This window comes from Oncorhynchus keta, chromosome 1, assembly GCF_023373465.1.
Source record: "Oncorhynchus keta strain PuntledgeMale-10-30-2019 chromosome 1, Oket_V2, whole genome shotgun sequence".
In the NCBI taxonomy this organism is placed as follows: domain Eukaryota; kingdom Metazoa; phylum Chordata; class Actinopteri; order Salmoniformes; family Salmonidae; genus Oncorhynchus; species Oncorhynchus keta.
In genome coordinates, this window is record NC_068421.1 from 41,630,127 (window position 1) to 41,647,284 (window position 17,158).

At 43.2% G+C, this 17,158-nt stretch overlaps 1 protein-coding gene across 2 annotated transcripts in view; it reads right to left on the minus strand.

Annotated features, from left to right (window-relative positions):
* Window positions 1–9,047: 9,047 nt before the first annotated feature.
* Window positions 9,048–17,158, minus strand: part of LOC118385534 (leucine-rich repeat and fibronectin type III domain-containing protein 1-like protein) — a 140,027-nt gene continuing 131,916 nt past the window's right edge. For both annotated transcript variants that reach the window (XM_035772746.2, XM_052525367.1), the window contains 2 exons: window positions 10,418–10,471; window positions 9,048–10,135 (listed from right to left, as the gene is read on the minus strand). The gene's annotated coding sequence lies outside the window, so the exon portion shown is untranslated. The remainder of the gene's footprint in view (window positions 10,136–10,417; window positions 10,472–17,158) is intronic.

Sequence of the window (17,158 nt, forward strand, 5' to 3'; positions counted from 1 at the left end):
GTCTGCTTGTGGCATAATAGGAATGTAACAATGGCCTTAGTGTTTGTGTGCCCTTCTCCTGTGGTATCCAAAAATGTGGAATTATTTTCGGAGCATTTGTAGCTGCTTTCATGTATAATGTGTCTTGGATCTCCAAGGTAGGCAGAATAATGCCTCTCACGTTGTTTTCCAATTGGTTCGAGTGTCAAGTCGATTCTTATACTCATCCATTGCTTTTCTTTTGATATATTTCCAATGGTTGATTATTGTTTCATTTCATTATTTCATCATCTCATGAAATAAATGAAGTAAAATACACTTTGTTTGTACAGGAATGTAAGTATTATCAAGCAAACATTAGTAGGTCTGCAACCCAGACAGAACTATGTCCTGATTTTAGCTTTCGCAACTTCAATTCTTACGTTCCACAATGCCGAGGAAGTTATAATAGGATGGTAGGTGCATAGAAGTAGAATGAAAAGAACAGGCTTGGGAGCTCTATTTGACCTTTATTTAACTAGGCAAGTCAGTTAAGAACAAATTCTTATTTACAATGACGGCCTCGGAACAGTGTGTTAATTAACTGCCTTGTTTAGGGGCAGAATGACAGATTTTTACCTTGCCGGCACAGTGATTCGATCTTGCAACCTTTTGGTTAATGGCCCAACGCTCTAAACACACGGCTACCTGCCGCCTCTAATGCTGGTAATTTGACTGGTGAAATCATGGGTACACCCCCAATGGCTGTATTGCGATGCAATCATTTCCATGGTAATTTGGAATGTTATAGAAAATGTCGCCATGATAATGTGGAATTTTCATTCAAATGATGCTAACTTATGTGGCTCATCCAGTGGAAGGTATTTGTTGTAATGTCAGTTGAGTTGACTCAACAAATTGCAGATTTAAGGGTACACTTCCTGCGTTTACTTCCTGCCACGGGTCGAGATCAAAAATATACAGGTTAAGGCAACGTCTTCACAAATCTGGGACCAGCGCCGTTGCTAACTACCAGTGCCGTTGCTAACTAGCATAGCCATTGTTACAAAGAGTTATGGGATATTAGAATCCCGTTGTCTTAACCTTTGTCATCTTCAACCTATGGGAACACTCAAATGGCTGCCAGTCCACCCATTATGCCATCATTGACTCGAATGGAGATTCATTCTATTTCTATGGGTAGATATGTCGGTGAAAATGGGTCACCGACAGAAGACAAAAAACGGAAGAATTCCTGCCTAGTTCAGAATTGGGAAAACGTCACACTTCAATGAACTGTGAAAGAGCTAGGCAAAACAAATGCTGTGCAGGGGCCTGTGCTGCTCGTAGAGGGAGGACGCCCTAATCTCTCTTTTGTCCCGGGCCAGGTAGGGGTCTCGCTTTGGGGATGAAGTTCCCCTTGAAGTGGAGTGAAGCAGGGTGGGCATAATGAAGTGTGATGGGACACCCACCAGCCTCCCCTCACAACCCCCTCCACCACCTCTCACCCCGTCCCATACAGCCCCAGCCCGTGCCATTATTTCCCCTTACGTCCTTCCTGGGTCTGTGGAGAAGCCAACAGATGTTGGCTGGGGTGAAAGGACCCTTGAGCTCATAAACTAGCCGCCGGGATTTGGAGGCGACGGGATCAAAGAAAGGCCTACTTGATTACCTCTACATACACATATATTCTGACAAATCTTCACGCTCAGCATGTAGACAAATGAGTGCACGCATGTATTCATACATGGATTGCATTTCCATTGTCCACATACCCACACATTCACTAACGTGCACACAAGGGCAAATGTGTACACAAATGCAAACATGATTACACACAAATTGACAGACTCACATGCACACAGGCACGTGCACACATGCTAGTTACCCAAACCAATACAAAATGGGTCTGTCTTATGTTATATTTTTCAGTGTAATAACGGAAGAATTCACCAATGGATCTAGGTGAGGAGACAGATAAAATATGCAGACAGAGGAAACTAATTTGGCGCCCAGCAGTGTTGAGCGACAGCTCCACTTCTGTCCCTTTTCCCAGATCTACAGGGCAGAACGGAGAATCAAGGACACAGGTAGTAATTATCTGAATCTTCGTTGAGTTTGACAAATCCAGGTTATGCAACAGAGTGCTGCTTGCAATGCCTGGTGACAATTAAAATAGCAAGCAGAGAAGGTAATCTGCCAAAATACTCAGGCAACCTTGTCTGACAACATGACAGGAGCAGAATGTGGCAGCATAACGGTCCTTCCTCAGATACCTGTTAGACACCGACTGCTCAGCTTTTCTTTCCTGGATGAACATGCATTTAGGCCAAATGTAAAGGAAGTGGAATCGGTGGACGTGCCAAGTGCCGAACTTGTAGCTTTATTCTCTGATATTCTAGTGGCAGCGGTCGCGTCTCCCTGTCTGACAGTGTTGGCCTTTCATCCATAGGAGATGTCCCTGCTAGTCCTCCCAGAATGTCACCTCAGCAACATCACCACCCACTTTCATCCACTAGGAACAGGAAGTGTTTTTTTATGACTGTTTCCTGGATGTTACACTTCATTGTTTACTCTCCTTGAGTAGTGATAAACTCACTGGGATTTCTGTGGTCAGCTAGATTTTGTTATTACAGCTTACTAATTAAAGTACTACAAAAAAAAAGGGAATAAGAGCTTTGTCATTAAACACATCTCTTTCTGTCTGTGGCTTTTGTTTTTTGGGGGATGAGAAGTGAGCATGCTGGGTATTCCGCCATCACTTTCAACTGCTCATGGAGGACAAGAGACACTGACAGACGCAGGGGAATATCTCTTGCAGTCCAAATTAGCCTTCACTCATATACCCCAAAGAAACACATCATGTACATCTCTCTCAAGATTTTGTTTGAACATTTAGTCACATGGCTGAAATCACCAGAAAAAGCCCTGTGCATTTCTGTACACTGAAAGTTCATAATATCAGTGAGTTTTGGGGGACAGTTAATACAACATGAGGTTTGTATTCACTCACTTAAAAAGGACAGACTAGTCCTAAAAACCCCATAGGGGTTATTCAATCTCACAACAGTCACAGGTTCAGGCAGAATTGCATATCAAATGCATTACTATTCCCGAGAATGTAAGCTGTCTGCCTGAGCAATTGTGGGAATTTTGACGTTATCTGTGGGACTAGCAGAGGCCCAAGAGATCTGTCTGCCCGGGGTGTTTAGTATTCTACACCACCTGCTTGGAGCCTGAACGACCAATGATGTTAGATTTAATTCCATCTAGCAAAAATGCTGAATCATTGCTCCTCCATTTTTACAAGACTCACAAACATACCATGATTAAAGTGGAGGAATCCAGATGTAGGCTAATGTTCTTACCTCATGTTCTATGTTTTTTTTCTTTTGGATTTTAAGCCCCGTCTATACCTGCTGCTCACATGCGTCCTTCGTCCTGATACCAATCAGATCAGAATGCGTCTTTTAATTGTCTACACCCGTTGACACAATCAGAATGTGGACAAGATCAGGACATCAGGCATATGTTAGCTCCAGGTGTAAACGGGCTCGTGATGAATGTTTTATTTGCTTTGGAGAATATTGACGAGCACCACATCGGGCAAAAGTAGTTTAATTAGAAAAGCACCAGGAGTACTCGTGTGATTTCACTTCATTTACATTTACATTTAAGTCATTTAGCAGACGCTCTTATCCAGAGCGACTTACAAATTGGTGCATTCACCTTATGACATCCAGTGGAACAGCCACTTTACAATAGTGCATCTAAATCTTTTAGGGGGGGGGGGAGAAGGATTACTTTATCCTATCCTAGGTATTCCTTAAAGAGGTGGGGTTTCAGGTGTCTCCGGAAGGTGGTGATTGACTCCGCTGTCCTGGCGTCGTGAGGGAGTTTGTTCCAACATTGGGGGCCAGAGCAGCGAACAGTTTTGACTGGGCTGAGCGGGAACTGTACTTCCTCAGTGGTAGGGAGGCGAGCAGGCCAGAGGTGGATGAACGCAGTGCCCTTGTTTGGGTGTAGGGCCTGATCAGAGCCTGGAGGTACTGAGGTGCCGTTCCCCTCACAGCTCCGTAGGCAAGCACCATGGTCTTGTAGCGGATGCGAGCTTCAACTGGAAGCCAGTGGAGAGAGCGGAGGAGCGGGGTGACGTGAGAGAACTTGGGAAGGTTGAACACCAGACGGGCTGCGGCGTTCTGGATGAGTTGTAGGGGTTTAATGGCACATGCAGGGAGCCCAGCCAACAGCGAGTTGCAGTAATCCAGACGGGAGATGACAAGTGCCTGGATTAGGACCTGCGCCGCTTCCTGTGTGAGGCAGGGTCGTACTCTGCGGATGTTGTAGAGCATGAACCTACAGGAACGGGCCACCGCCTTGATGTTGGTTGAGAACGACAGGGTGTTGTCCAGGATCACGCCAAGGTTCTTAGCGCTCTGGGAGGAGGACACAATGGAGTTGTCAACCGTGATGGCGAGATCATGGAACGGGCAGTCCTTCCCCGGGAGGAAGAGCAGCTCCGTCTTGCCGAGGTTCAGCTTGAGGTGGTGATCCGTCATCCACACTGATATGTCTGCCAGACATGCAGAGATGCGATTCACCACCTGGTCATCAGAAGGGGGAAAGGAGAAGATTAATTATTTAAGGAATACCTAGGATAGGATAAGTAATCCTTTTCACCCCCCCCCCCCTTTAAGATTTAGATGCACTATTGTAAAGTGACTATTCTACTGGATGTCATAAGGTGAATGCACCAATTTGTAAGTCGCTCTGGATAAGAGCGTCTGCTAAATGACTTAAATGTAAAATGTAAATGTCGTCTGCATAGCAATGATAGGAGAGACCATGTGAGGTTATGACAGAGCCAAGTGACTTGGTGTATAGCGAGAATAGGAGAGGGCCTAGAACAGAGCCCTGGGGGACACCAGTGGTGAGAGCGCGTGGTGAGGAGACAGATTCTCGCCACGCCACCTGGTAGGAGCGACCTGTCAGGTAGGACGCAATCCAAGCGTGGGCCGCGCCGTAGATGCCCAACTCGGAGAGGGTGGAGAGGAGGATCTGATGGTTCACAGTATCAAAGGCAGCCGATAGGTCTAGAAGGATGAGAGCAGAGGAGAGAGAGTTAGCTTTAGCGGTGCGGAGCGCCTCCGTGATACAGAGAAGAGCAGTCTCAGTTGAATGACTAGTCTTGAAACCTGACTGATTTGGATCAAGAAGGTCATTCTGAGAGAGATAGCGGGAGAGCTGGCCAAGGACGGCACGTTCAAGAGTTTTGGAGAGAAAAGAAAGAAGGGATACTGGTCTGTAGTTGTTGACATCGGAGGGATCGAGTGTAGGTTTTTTCAGAAGGGGTGCAACTCTCGCTCTCTTGAAGACGGAAGGGACGTAGCCAGCGGTCAGGGATGAGTTGATGAGCGAGGTGAGGTAAGGGAGAAGGTCTCCGGAAATGGTCTGGAGAAGAGAGGAGGGGATAGGATCAAGCGGGCAGGTTGTTGGGCGGCCGGCCGTCACAAGACGCGAGATTTCATCTGGAGAGAGAGGGAGAAAGAGGTCAGAGCACAGGGTAGGGCAGTGTGAGCAGAACCAGCGGTGTCGTTTGACTTAGCAAACGAGGCTCGGATGTCGTCGACCTTCTTTTCAAAATGGTTGACGAAGTCATCTGCAGAGAGGGAGGAGGGGGGAGGGGGAGGAGGATTCAGGAGGGAGGAGAAGGTGGCAAAGAGCTTCCTAGGGTTAGAGGCAGATGCTTGGAATTTAGAGTGGTAGAAAGTGGCTTTAGCAGCAGAGACAGAGGAGGAAAATGTAGAGAGGAGGGAGTGAAAGGATGCCAGGTCCGCAGGCAGGCGAGTTTTCCTCCATTTCCGCTCGGCTGCCCGGAGCCCTGTTCTGTGAGCTCGCAATGAGTCGTCGAGCCACGGAGCGGGAGGGGAGGACCGAGCCGGCCTGGAGGATAGGGGACATAGAGAGTCAAAGGATGCAGAAAGGGAGGAGAGGAGGGTTGAGGAGGCAGAATCAGGAGATAGGTTGGAGAAGGTTTGAGCAGAGGGAAGAGATGATAGGATGGAAGAGGAGAGAGTAGCGGGGGAGAGAGAGTGAAGGTTGGGACGGCGCGATACCATCCGAGTAGGGGCAGTGTGGGAAGTGTTGGATGAGAGCGAGAGGGAAAAGGATACAAGGTAGTGGTCGTAGATTTGGAGGGGAGTTGCAATGAGGTTAGTGGAAGAACAGCATCTAGTAAAGATGAGGTCGAGCATATTGCCTGCCTTGTGAGTAGGGGGAAGGTGAGAGGGTGAGGTCAAAAGAGGAGAGGAGTGGAAAGAAGGAGGCAGAGAGGAATGAGTCAAAGGTAGACGTGGGGAGGTTAAAGTCGCCCAGAACTGTGAGAGGTGAGCCGTCCTCAGGAAAGGAGCTTATCAAGGCATCAAGCTCATTGATGAACTCTCCGAGGGGACCTGGAGGGCGATAAATTATAAGGATGTTAAGCTTGAAAGGGCTGGTAACTGACAGCATGAAATTCAAAGGAGGCGATAGACAGATGGGTAAGGGGAGAAAGAGAGAATGACCACTTGGGAGAGATGAGGATCCCGGTGCCACCACCCCGCTGACCAGAAGCTCTCGGGGTGTGCGAGAACACGTGGGCGGACGAAGAGAGAGCAGTAGGAGTAGCACTGTTATCTGTGGTGATCCATGTTTCCGTCAGTGCCAAGAAGTCGAGGGACTGGAGGGAGGCATAGGCTGAGATGAACTCTGCCTTGTTGGCCGCAGATCGGCAGTTCCAGAGGCTACCGGAGACCTTGAACTCCACGTGGGTCGTGCGCGCTGGGACCACCAGATTAGGGTGGCCGCGGCCACGCGGTGTGGAGCGTTTGTATGGTCTGTGCAGAGAGGAGAGAACAGGGATAGACAGACACATAGTTGACAGGCTACAGAAGAGGCTACGCTAATGCAAGGAGATTGGAATGACAAGTGGACTACACGTCTCGAATGTTCATAAAGTTAAGCTTACGTAGCAAGAATCTTATTGACTAAAATGATTAAAATGATACAGTACTGCTGAAGTAGGCTAGCTGGCAGTGGCTGCGTTGTTGACTTTGTAGGCTAGCTGGCAGTGGCTGCGTTGTTGACACTACACTAATAAAGTCGTTCCGTTGAGTGTAATAGTTTCTACAGTGCTGCTATTCGGGGGCTAGCTGGCTAGCTAGCAGTGTTGATTACGTTACGTTGCGTTAAAAGAACGACAATAGCTGGCTAGCTAACCTAGAAAATCGCTCTAGACTACACAATTATCTTTGATACACAGACGGCTATGTAGCTAGCTATGTAGCTAGCTACGATCAAACAAATCAAACCGTTGTGCTGTAATGAAATGAAATGAAAATGTGATACTACCTGTGGAGCGAAGCGGAATGCGACCGGGTTGTTGAGTGCGGAAGTTCTATTCAGTAGACGTTGGCTAGCTGTTGGCTAGCTAGCAGTGTCTCCTACGTTAAGGACAACAAATAGCTGGCTAGCTAACCTCGGTAAATTAAGATAATCACTCTAAGACTACACGCTCTAAACTACACAATTATCTTGGATACGAAGACAGCAAAGACAACTATGTAGCTAGCTAACACTACATTAATCAAGTCATTCAGTTGAGTGTAATAGTTTCTACAGTGCTGCTATTCGGTAGACAGTGGACGTTTGCTAGCTGGCTAGCTGCTGGGCAGATAGCAGTGTAGACTACGTTAGGACGACGAAATACGAAGTTGCAATAGAAGTGCTGACTGTTTCACTTTGTTGTCCTCTTTCTTTTCCTTTTTCTTCTGTCCTTCTTTTGTCCTTATTTTGTCTTCCTTTCTTCTGTTAACTAGATATTTTTTGTTGTTACACTTCAACAGGGACTCTTCACAATGTCAACGTCGAAAAGTAGTAGAGTTAAAGGTAGTCATGCATTTAATGGAAAGTGAAGTTAGAAAAGGGATCCAGAACTTTCTCCTGAATCTAATCACAAGGAGGTGATGTGCAGTGTTTTGTAGGGAGGGGCAATCTCAGCCTTTTTTGCAAAGCTCTAAATCCATTCAGACATTCTCTTAGACAAGCAGATATTCTTTGCGTAAATCAGCACTCGCATGAATAGGAATCTGCTGTAAAAGCATCCAAATTGATAAATGACATATCAATAATAGTAAAGATTTACCATAATGCAGGCAAAGCTGACAACAATATGTGAGAGTGGAACCACTTCACTGGTTACCTTGCAAAGCAACTTTTGGGCTCCCTTCTGTAAAACACGCTAATAAGCAATTGCACATGAATCTCAATGAATGTTGTCAATCCTGCCCGATGCTTTTTCCTTCACTAAAATACATACGGCATATATATATGGTTTGCCCGTGGACATTTGCCTAGCACAATGACACAGCATATTTAAACAATGGTATAAGATGGACTGTCTGACCACAGGATGGAAAGCAGAATACCACCTACAGTTAATCACGTCAACAGAGTCTGTGGAAAGTACAGGGGTCTCAGAGATGAGGGGTGTCTGGCTACGATATAACCACTAGCATCTATATCCCTGTTACTTACTCTGTTGCTAACATGTCATGTCCCATGTTTTAGGCAAAACTGTGTCAGGCTACGGCAAAATGAGCATTTTGGAGCATACTACAGCATGTATTTAATTAACATGGACAGTGTAAGTAAGGACAACTTCATGGCAAAGGGTTCAAGTAGTATTACTGTACATATCTTGCCTAAACGGCTGGGAAATACCCCTGTACAGGCAACAATGAACTCAACCAAGATAGAGACGCCTGCTTCTCATATGTCTTTCCCGGACTAATCTATGTCTGAGTTGAACTGAGCTGAGGGGGACTGGTTAGCGTCACTAAAAAAAGCCTCTGGCGACCCGTAGTGGCAAAACCATACTTCTGTAACTGTCATTACATTGTCATGAGGTCAGTTTGGTTAAAAACTGACCAACAAAGCTGATGGATTTACTGCTTCGAACGTATTTTCTTCATGTAAAATAAGTTGGACACATTATTAATCTATGAATACGATTAGCTTCAGAAATTGTGTGAATAATGTTGCTGCACAGCTTCAAGAAAAATAATTTTATTTCATTATAAATCCACATATTTTACCTATGAAAGCATACAATTCCATCTCACGTATTTTTTTCTTATTGTTGTTTCATAATTCAAAGGAAATATGGGTATCAAATCAGAGAAAATTGAAGGTATATCTCACATACAAATACATACACAGTCAACAGTAAGGGAAAAATTGTATTTGATCAATGTGTCCATCTTTTCCATATCGAAGGTGTTATACAATAGGGTCGGTTTCTTTTGTCAGAATGAAACTTAACTCACCATTTCACCATCAAACCAAAACGCAATACTTGAGCTGTAAGTTCATTTAATCAAACCAAACCAGATCCAGGTTCTTATTTTGACCTCATCTTGAGAGCTCATGTTTTTATTCCAAGTTGGGATATCCATGGCCAAATAATATGATTTGTTTTCACCATCATCCAAAATGGATGTATCTGATCTCTTAATTGATGAATATACTATTCAAGTGTCCATATAGACAGAGAGAGAGAGAGATGGGGGGGGGTAGAGAAAGAGAGAGCGAGAGAAAGAGAGCAAGATAGGATTATAAAGATTATAAAGTGCCCTAAGAGATCAAAGAACAACCGTTTGATATCGGTGCATCGACGCCACATCTCTGTGTGCTAACGCTTCCAAGGCCCTCGGGGAGGAGAACAAAACACTGTATTGCCTTGTCCTCTTCTTGTATTCCTTTGGCAAATGACCGATCGTTAAGGGAGAGTGGAGCTTTACTACGAAACCCACAATGCATCATCAAAACCATCCAAGGGTGTTCCTCTGTAGTAGGCAATTTCAATGGGAATCCCAAAAAAAGTATTCCCGAAAGGAATTTTAGGCGTCTGGGTTAAGAACAATTCATTCCTCACGCATTAAAAGAAGCCCCTGGTTTTGGAAAACATTTCCCTCCACTCCACAGGGCTGGATTACATCCCAGTTCCGGATAGAATTGCATAAGTGACAGAGCACAGCGATTCCATGGCATCCACCCCATCTCTGCTCCCAATGCTGTTCTTGGCTTCATATTTATTATTTTGTGTTTTTCCAACTTCCTTGAACCAGGGGCACTTCACCTGGAGGAGAGAATTAGAGTAAATATCATTAAGTAGTGACACAACCTGCTGTCTACTAGAACCTCTAATGCAATAGAAGGACAATTACATTCATCAGAATGTTGGTAAAAACGTGACATTTCAGGAAAGTTCAGTGAAAATATACTATTTGTGGTCTACTTGTCCCTTATTCCCTTCTCATTCTCCCTTTGAAGCAGACTTGCGTAACGTCATACTTTCCTCATATCGATGTAGAACTTTAATATAGCATTCAAATGTATAGCTCTCTGTCCCCAAACTCACCTTTCCAATCTCCATCCCTCCACCTCGGAGGACGAGCATGGGTGATGTGCAAATCTGGAAGAGACAGGACACAGGAATCAGTGCACCAACCTCATGAACCTCTCACCTGAGCTAAGAATACCTGGAAAGTTTCCATATGTCTTACCTGACCCAGGGGGGTACCCACAAGTCTGTAGATATGAATATCACATCTGGCTAGGTGGCTGCACCTACCAGTTCCTTTTAGACAGTGAAGAGACACAAGAAAGTAAGGAGGGTAAGAAGGTGTGCTAGAATAGTATGGGCCAGATCCAAACCCACTCCAGAACTGGGATATCTGTATGATCAGAAGGCAATGGCAATAACCGCTAGATCGCCGCAGGCCACACAACTACCAGTATTTGACAGTGTCTTACACATATGTCTTGTTCAAAATGAGATGATAAAAGACCACCAGAGACCACTGCAAAGCTTCACTAAGAACCTGGTTTTCTGACTGATTTGGAAAGTAGTTTTCTTCCATACAAAGCAATGCTAATGCTCATAAATCCGCCGAGATAATTATTTTCAGAGCGTTGATATGCTACGGTATGGAGACGGCCCAATTATGTAATGCACACATACTTCCATGCATAGCATGGCTGCTTGTGCCGCAGTCTAAGGGAGAAAGGGTCTGCTCCTCTCCTGGTAGCACAGACGGGGTGGAGGTAGAAAGGGGGGAGGTTGCGTCCTACTTTTAGCAGTGCCCCACCAATGGTGAGTATCTGCTGATCACGTCTCCCGCTGACACCTCATCCCCTCTCCTCTCAGACCCCCCCCTTCCTACACTTCTTTATTAGAACAAGCTCTAAATCTGCACCTTCTTACCTGTTTCTCTCCTGTGCTGCTTTATTTTCTCTCTCACTGTCTCGGTACCCCCTTTCACTCTCTTCTCCATCCCTACCTCTTTCTCTCACTCTCTTTCTTTCAAGCCCTCCCTGCCTTTCTCCCTCTGTACACCACCATCGATCTCTCTATCTTCGTCTTTGTCCTCCTTGACTCTGTTGATCTCTCTCTTTCTTTCTTTCTTTCTTTCTTTCTTTCTTTCTTTCTTTCTTTCTTTCTTTCTTTTTTCCCCTTCTCCTACATCTGTATCTCTCTCCCCCGTCTCTCTCTCTCTCCCTTCCACCGTTCTCCCTCCCTCCTGTCGCCGGTAACTCTGTCAGACTCATTGCGTCGCTGTGAGAGCGACACAATGAGTGATCTGTCATCTCCTCGCTGGCTGTCTGATGCTCCTAGATAAATGATGGATGCAAACACGGAGTATTTCACAGCTAAATGCTGAATACTGAGGCTGAGGAAGGATGCATCCTCATCTGCCTCATCCAGGCCTGTCACAGAGGGAGAACACTGCCTGCTGCTGCCCACAGCTATAAACACACACGGTACCGGGACAGATGGCCATTAATTGAGCCAACTAAACTGTCTTCTTCAAGAAGTAAGACGATGATCGATAGGGTTGTAAACCATATGTAACCAAGGTCTAATCACTCGGCCGTCTGAGACAAACATATATCTTTCTCCTGAATGGATATGTAATGCAACCAGGACTCATAAACTGCTCAACCACAAAAACAATTGATCCCAATTGAGAGCTGCATGGATTGTTTCACTGCTACAGCCGTTGATGACTCATTATGCAAGCTATTACATGTGGTAAATGAAGACAGTGATCGTAATGTTGATAATCTCTTAGCTTAGGTCAGGGGTTCACAAACCTTTTGGCCCACGACCCCATCTGAAAAGAATTGTAATTAACAGTCAATGTTTACTTTTTTATTTGGGGCTATGTCCTTCTGTAGCTCAGTTGGTAGAGCATGGCGCTTGTAACGCCAGGGTAGTGGGTTCGATTCCCGGGACCACCCATACGTAGAATGTATGCACACATGACTGTAAGTCGCTTTGGATAAAAGCGTCTGCTAAATGGCATATATTATTATTATTATATTATTAAATTGAAAAACATTCTAACAGTATTTCTGATTGTCTTTTCAACTCACCATCACATACTATTTTTTTAAAAATGTATAAAAAAATATATATATATATTTTAAGGGGTGGATCAGCTTAATATTGCGGAAAGAATATTGGTTCCATCAATGTCATTGTCTGCATCATTTCCAATCCCCCATATATTTTTTGGGGTAAATATATATATCCATACACGCATGCATACATGTAAACATATATACATACACATACCTATATAGACATACATACTTTTTAAAAGAATATACCTTTATTATTATTCCCCACTAACCCTACCACCGATCCCTCAATTGGAGTAAACCAATAAACACTTCGGCTTTTACCTTTATACATCTTATACACATTTTACATTCAGTCTATTTTACAGTTGTTATATTTTGTTTGTTTTTAGTCCTTCCTCTATTTCTGATGTCCATCCAGTTTGATTTCTATTTGTAACTGTGCTATTTCACAAAAGTTCTGAACCTATATACATTCTACAGACCCCGTAGGTTTGAGATGTTTTATCTTGCTATTAGTCCCACCCTTCAGCTCCATTCAACCCCTCCCATCTATCTCTCAACATCATTCTACTTGCCATCTATTTTTCAACTGTGTTGTGATGCTTCACAAACGAATTGAACTTTAATATTCTCATAGCTTCTACGGATTGTAAATTCAAAATAAAAATTTTTGCTAAAATAATTATTATATTATTGATTGATTGACTATGGCTTTTCAAAGCACCCAGTATTGCTATCTGTAGTGTTAGTTCTAGGCAAATGTTGCAATTCTTCCGCCATTCCTGGACCTGTGACCAAAAACGAGCTACATACTGTATGGACAATACCAAAATAAATGATCTAATGACTCTGCCTCCTCACAGCAGAATCTGCAGAGCTGGGAAGATTGTATCCCCCATATATATAACATTCTATTAGTTGCAAGAATTTTGTATAATAATTTATATTGAAACATTTGAATTTTTGCATCCAGCGTTGTTTTGAATATCAATTCATAAACCATGTGCCATGGAATGGGAATCTCTTCCCAACTATTTTGCAATTTATATGGCACAGCTGTCAGTTTTTTAGTCCTTAAATGGAATTGGTATATGTTTTTATTTATCACACTTGTCTTTTACCATTTATGTTCCTTAATACAGGGCCGACATACAAGAAGGTCCTTACTTTTTCCCCTTCTACTCGCCTCTTCCATTTTTGTGGTAATGCTGCAATTTATTGGTTGTAATTTTGGGTAGAGCAGACATTTCCATATGTCTGTGTTAGCTGTATGTGTGACATAACTCCACCAGTCCTATTTATGATTTCATTCACAAAAATTATACATTTTTTAAATAATTTCTTTTAAAAATACAGTTTTTTTTTAATCAATTAGTATATTTGAATTTAACCACAATATTTGTTGTATTATTTGTTCTGTCTTTTCAGGTGGATTAACCTGAAATTGCAACCAACTTTCTAAGGCTTGTTTAAAAAATAAAGATATTTTGGAGATTATATTCTTAAAGTACTTGAAAAGAATTTGGTGCATTTTTCCCCATATTTTATCCAGTTCACTTTACTTTTATAATCTATTACACTGGATATTTGTTGAATAGGTTCCTCCATTTCTTTTTGTTTTTCCTCTAACTTATTCTGTGCCACTAGGGTACCGTTTATTGCTATCTGCCTGCACTGTTAGTCCCTCTATTTCCTTTGTTAATATGGACACTTTTGATCTAAATTGCTTTTGTTTTATTGATGAGTACTGAATTGCATGGCCTCTAACGGCACACTTAAAAGTGTCCCATACAATAAGGGGATTTGCTGTACCTATGTTATGTCTGAAAAAGTCTGTTATAAAATTCTTCCATGACATTCATGATTTCCTTAAGTGCCTGAGGGTGATAGTTTGTAGTGTGATTTCCTTTCCGGTCCATAGAGGTATTTAAGACCGTATTAAAATCTCCCACCATAATAATAGAGTCTAGTGTTCCTTGTAGAGTTGATAAATTCTTATATATATTTTCAAAGAAGCTTGTATCATCATTATTCGGACCGTATAGGTTAATAAGTCATATCTGTTTATTGTCCAATAACATATTTAAAATAATCCATCTACCTTTATAATCTGTTTGGACAATTTGCACATTTAGATCAAAATTACTGTTAATTAAAACCATCACCCCTTTTGAATTTCTTTGCCCATGGGAGAAATATATTTCGCCCCCCCCCCAGTTCTTTTTCCACAAAACGTTCAACGATTGTTGAATCGGTTTCCTGTAAACAATATATGTTATATTCCTTCTCTTTTAGCCAGGTAAATACTGATCGTCTTTTCTTATTATCTGCTAGGCCATTACAATTGTAACTGGCTATACTTATTTCACCACTTACCATAATGAGACACAACTTTCAATTCTATTTATCAAAATATATCTTTGTAAACGTACCATTAAAAAGTAACATGATGATTGAGTGTCTATATAGCTGTACCATGATATTTGCCTTGCTACTAAGTAAACTTCCAATTGGTCCCCACCATTCCACCCGCTAAAAGCCCTCCTCATCCCGAGCTGGGCCGTCATCCCAATGCCCGACAGACCACCTCCGACCCCTCGCATCCCATAGCCCTGAACATACTGGGATCCACCCTCGAAAAGAGCACACAGTGCCATTTACCGAATTGAAGTTTATCAACTTCCAAATGCATTTCCATCTCCCTCACCTCGATTTGTATTATATATAGCTGTGGATCATCCTCTATTGTCCCTAACATATTTTACTCCTTCGCAACAGTTGTGGGATACACACATACACCCACACACACTCAACCCTTTCCCCCCACACAACCATAAACTCACAATCTCAACAGTTGCACCATCCCAGAGTCCAACTCAAGAAAGGTCCTGATTTACAAATGCACTTACTGTTGCAGCTACATGAGAAGGTCTGCAAGACCGTGCAAAAAAATGGGCAGAAATTGAGAGATTTTATGAACCATTGTCACATCCTAGATGATGGAGGTCAAATGTACACCTTTTCCCTGAAACACCCACAATACGGTCACCCATATTGACCATATTCCCAAGCATCTCCATGCAGTCAGACTTTTGATTTTGTGCCACCAGGGTCACAATAATATACCCCCTCTCTGAATGTCCGAGTGTGACCCCCCTCCCCATGGGTTACTGCAGCTAGTGTTGCCAGCACTGCCACTGCCTGGGTGGGTCACCCCACCGGAATCCCCACCGGCTAGGTACAAGGTTGTTAAGATTCTCATTAGCAGCGTTGAGAATTTCCTTGTATAGTATGCTGTCCCTTTAGGGGGCTTTGGCTTTGTAGGACCAACCCTGCCAAGCAGGCTCAGAATCTTGAGGGGGCAGTGCTGCTCTTGGTCTCTGACCGCATTTTGGCTGCATACAGACCACTTACAGCAGGCCCATAAAACAGTTAGGGATTTCTCCTTAGTATCTGGGTCATTCAGGTGGGTGTCTAGGGTATAGGGATGTGGACCATACCATTAAATTAGGATCATAAATAAATAATTAGATATAATTTATTTAACAAATGTAGTTCCCCATGATAGGACAATAAATAAATCAAATGTATAATTTATTTTAAAACTGTTCGACCATGATAGGACAATAAATAAATGAGACGTATAATTCATTATAAAACTATATCCATCATCTGAACAACATTGAAAGCTCTCTCATACCCCGGCTCACAGCAATACATTGGTTCTGGGATATGCAACTATTTCATGACTCACTCACTCAACTTTCCCAAACATAACAAATAAAATAAAACATAAACACACACCACACCATCCACACATATTGTGCCTTCTGTTTACATGTTGAATTAGTGCTTGTGTGTTCCAATTAGTTACAGGTGAAGATATATACAAAAGCTATTTTTTTTTATTGTATTGTTACAATCCATAACCAGGCTAGAATTGTGTTTCATTAATTTTCCTCATCTATGTGAACTTTGTATTTTAAAATAACTTTGTAATTGATATACCATCACATACTATTAATGTGGGGCAGTCAATTGCAAATTAGTCTGACATAATGTCCCTTATCTCACCACCACTAATTAGAGTGCTTGATGCATGTCGTGTCAGAGCTTTTTAAAGTCAGGGGGCGTGGTCGACAGTGCTCATCTCATCTCTGCTGTCACATCCAGCCTGGATCGATATTTGGTTTTAACGCAGACGAGAGCACTGAAACCAGCTTCACGCAGATATGAGCTGGCGAAGAGTAGCCTACCATGAGTTTTATGGTGCTTTCAAGACAACAGGGAACTCAGGAAAATACGAGGTCAAATCATGACGTCAGTGATCTTTAGGTCAGAAAGTCAGAGCTCTAGAAAGAAGCCAGAGATCCCAAGTTAGAATTCCGAGTCGGATAACTGGTCAAAATTATTTTTCCCAGTCAGAGCTCGTTTCTTTCCGAGTTCCCAGTTGTCTTGAACGCACTGAAGTCAGAGGTCAGAGATTTCCGAGCACGCAGTTGTTTTGAACGTGGCATTAATGCTCAGAGGGAGACGGCAGGGTATTCCCTTTGAGTCAGGAACCAAAACTCTTCTATAGTTACCTGTGAATGCATTGCCTGCAGCATTCGGTCACATGACAGCTCGATCAGCTGTGCGACTGTCAACTGAGCCAGGATCACAGTCAAATGGATTGGGAAGTAGGTCCATCCCAAAGTGCTCTTCCAAGCATTGGAGGTGAGCATTCATCACT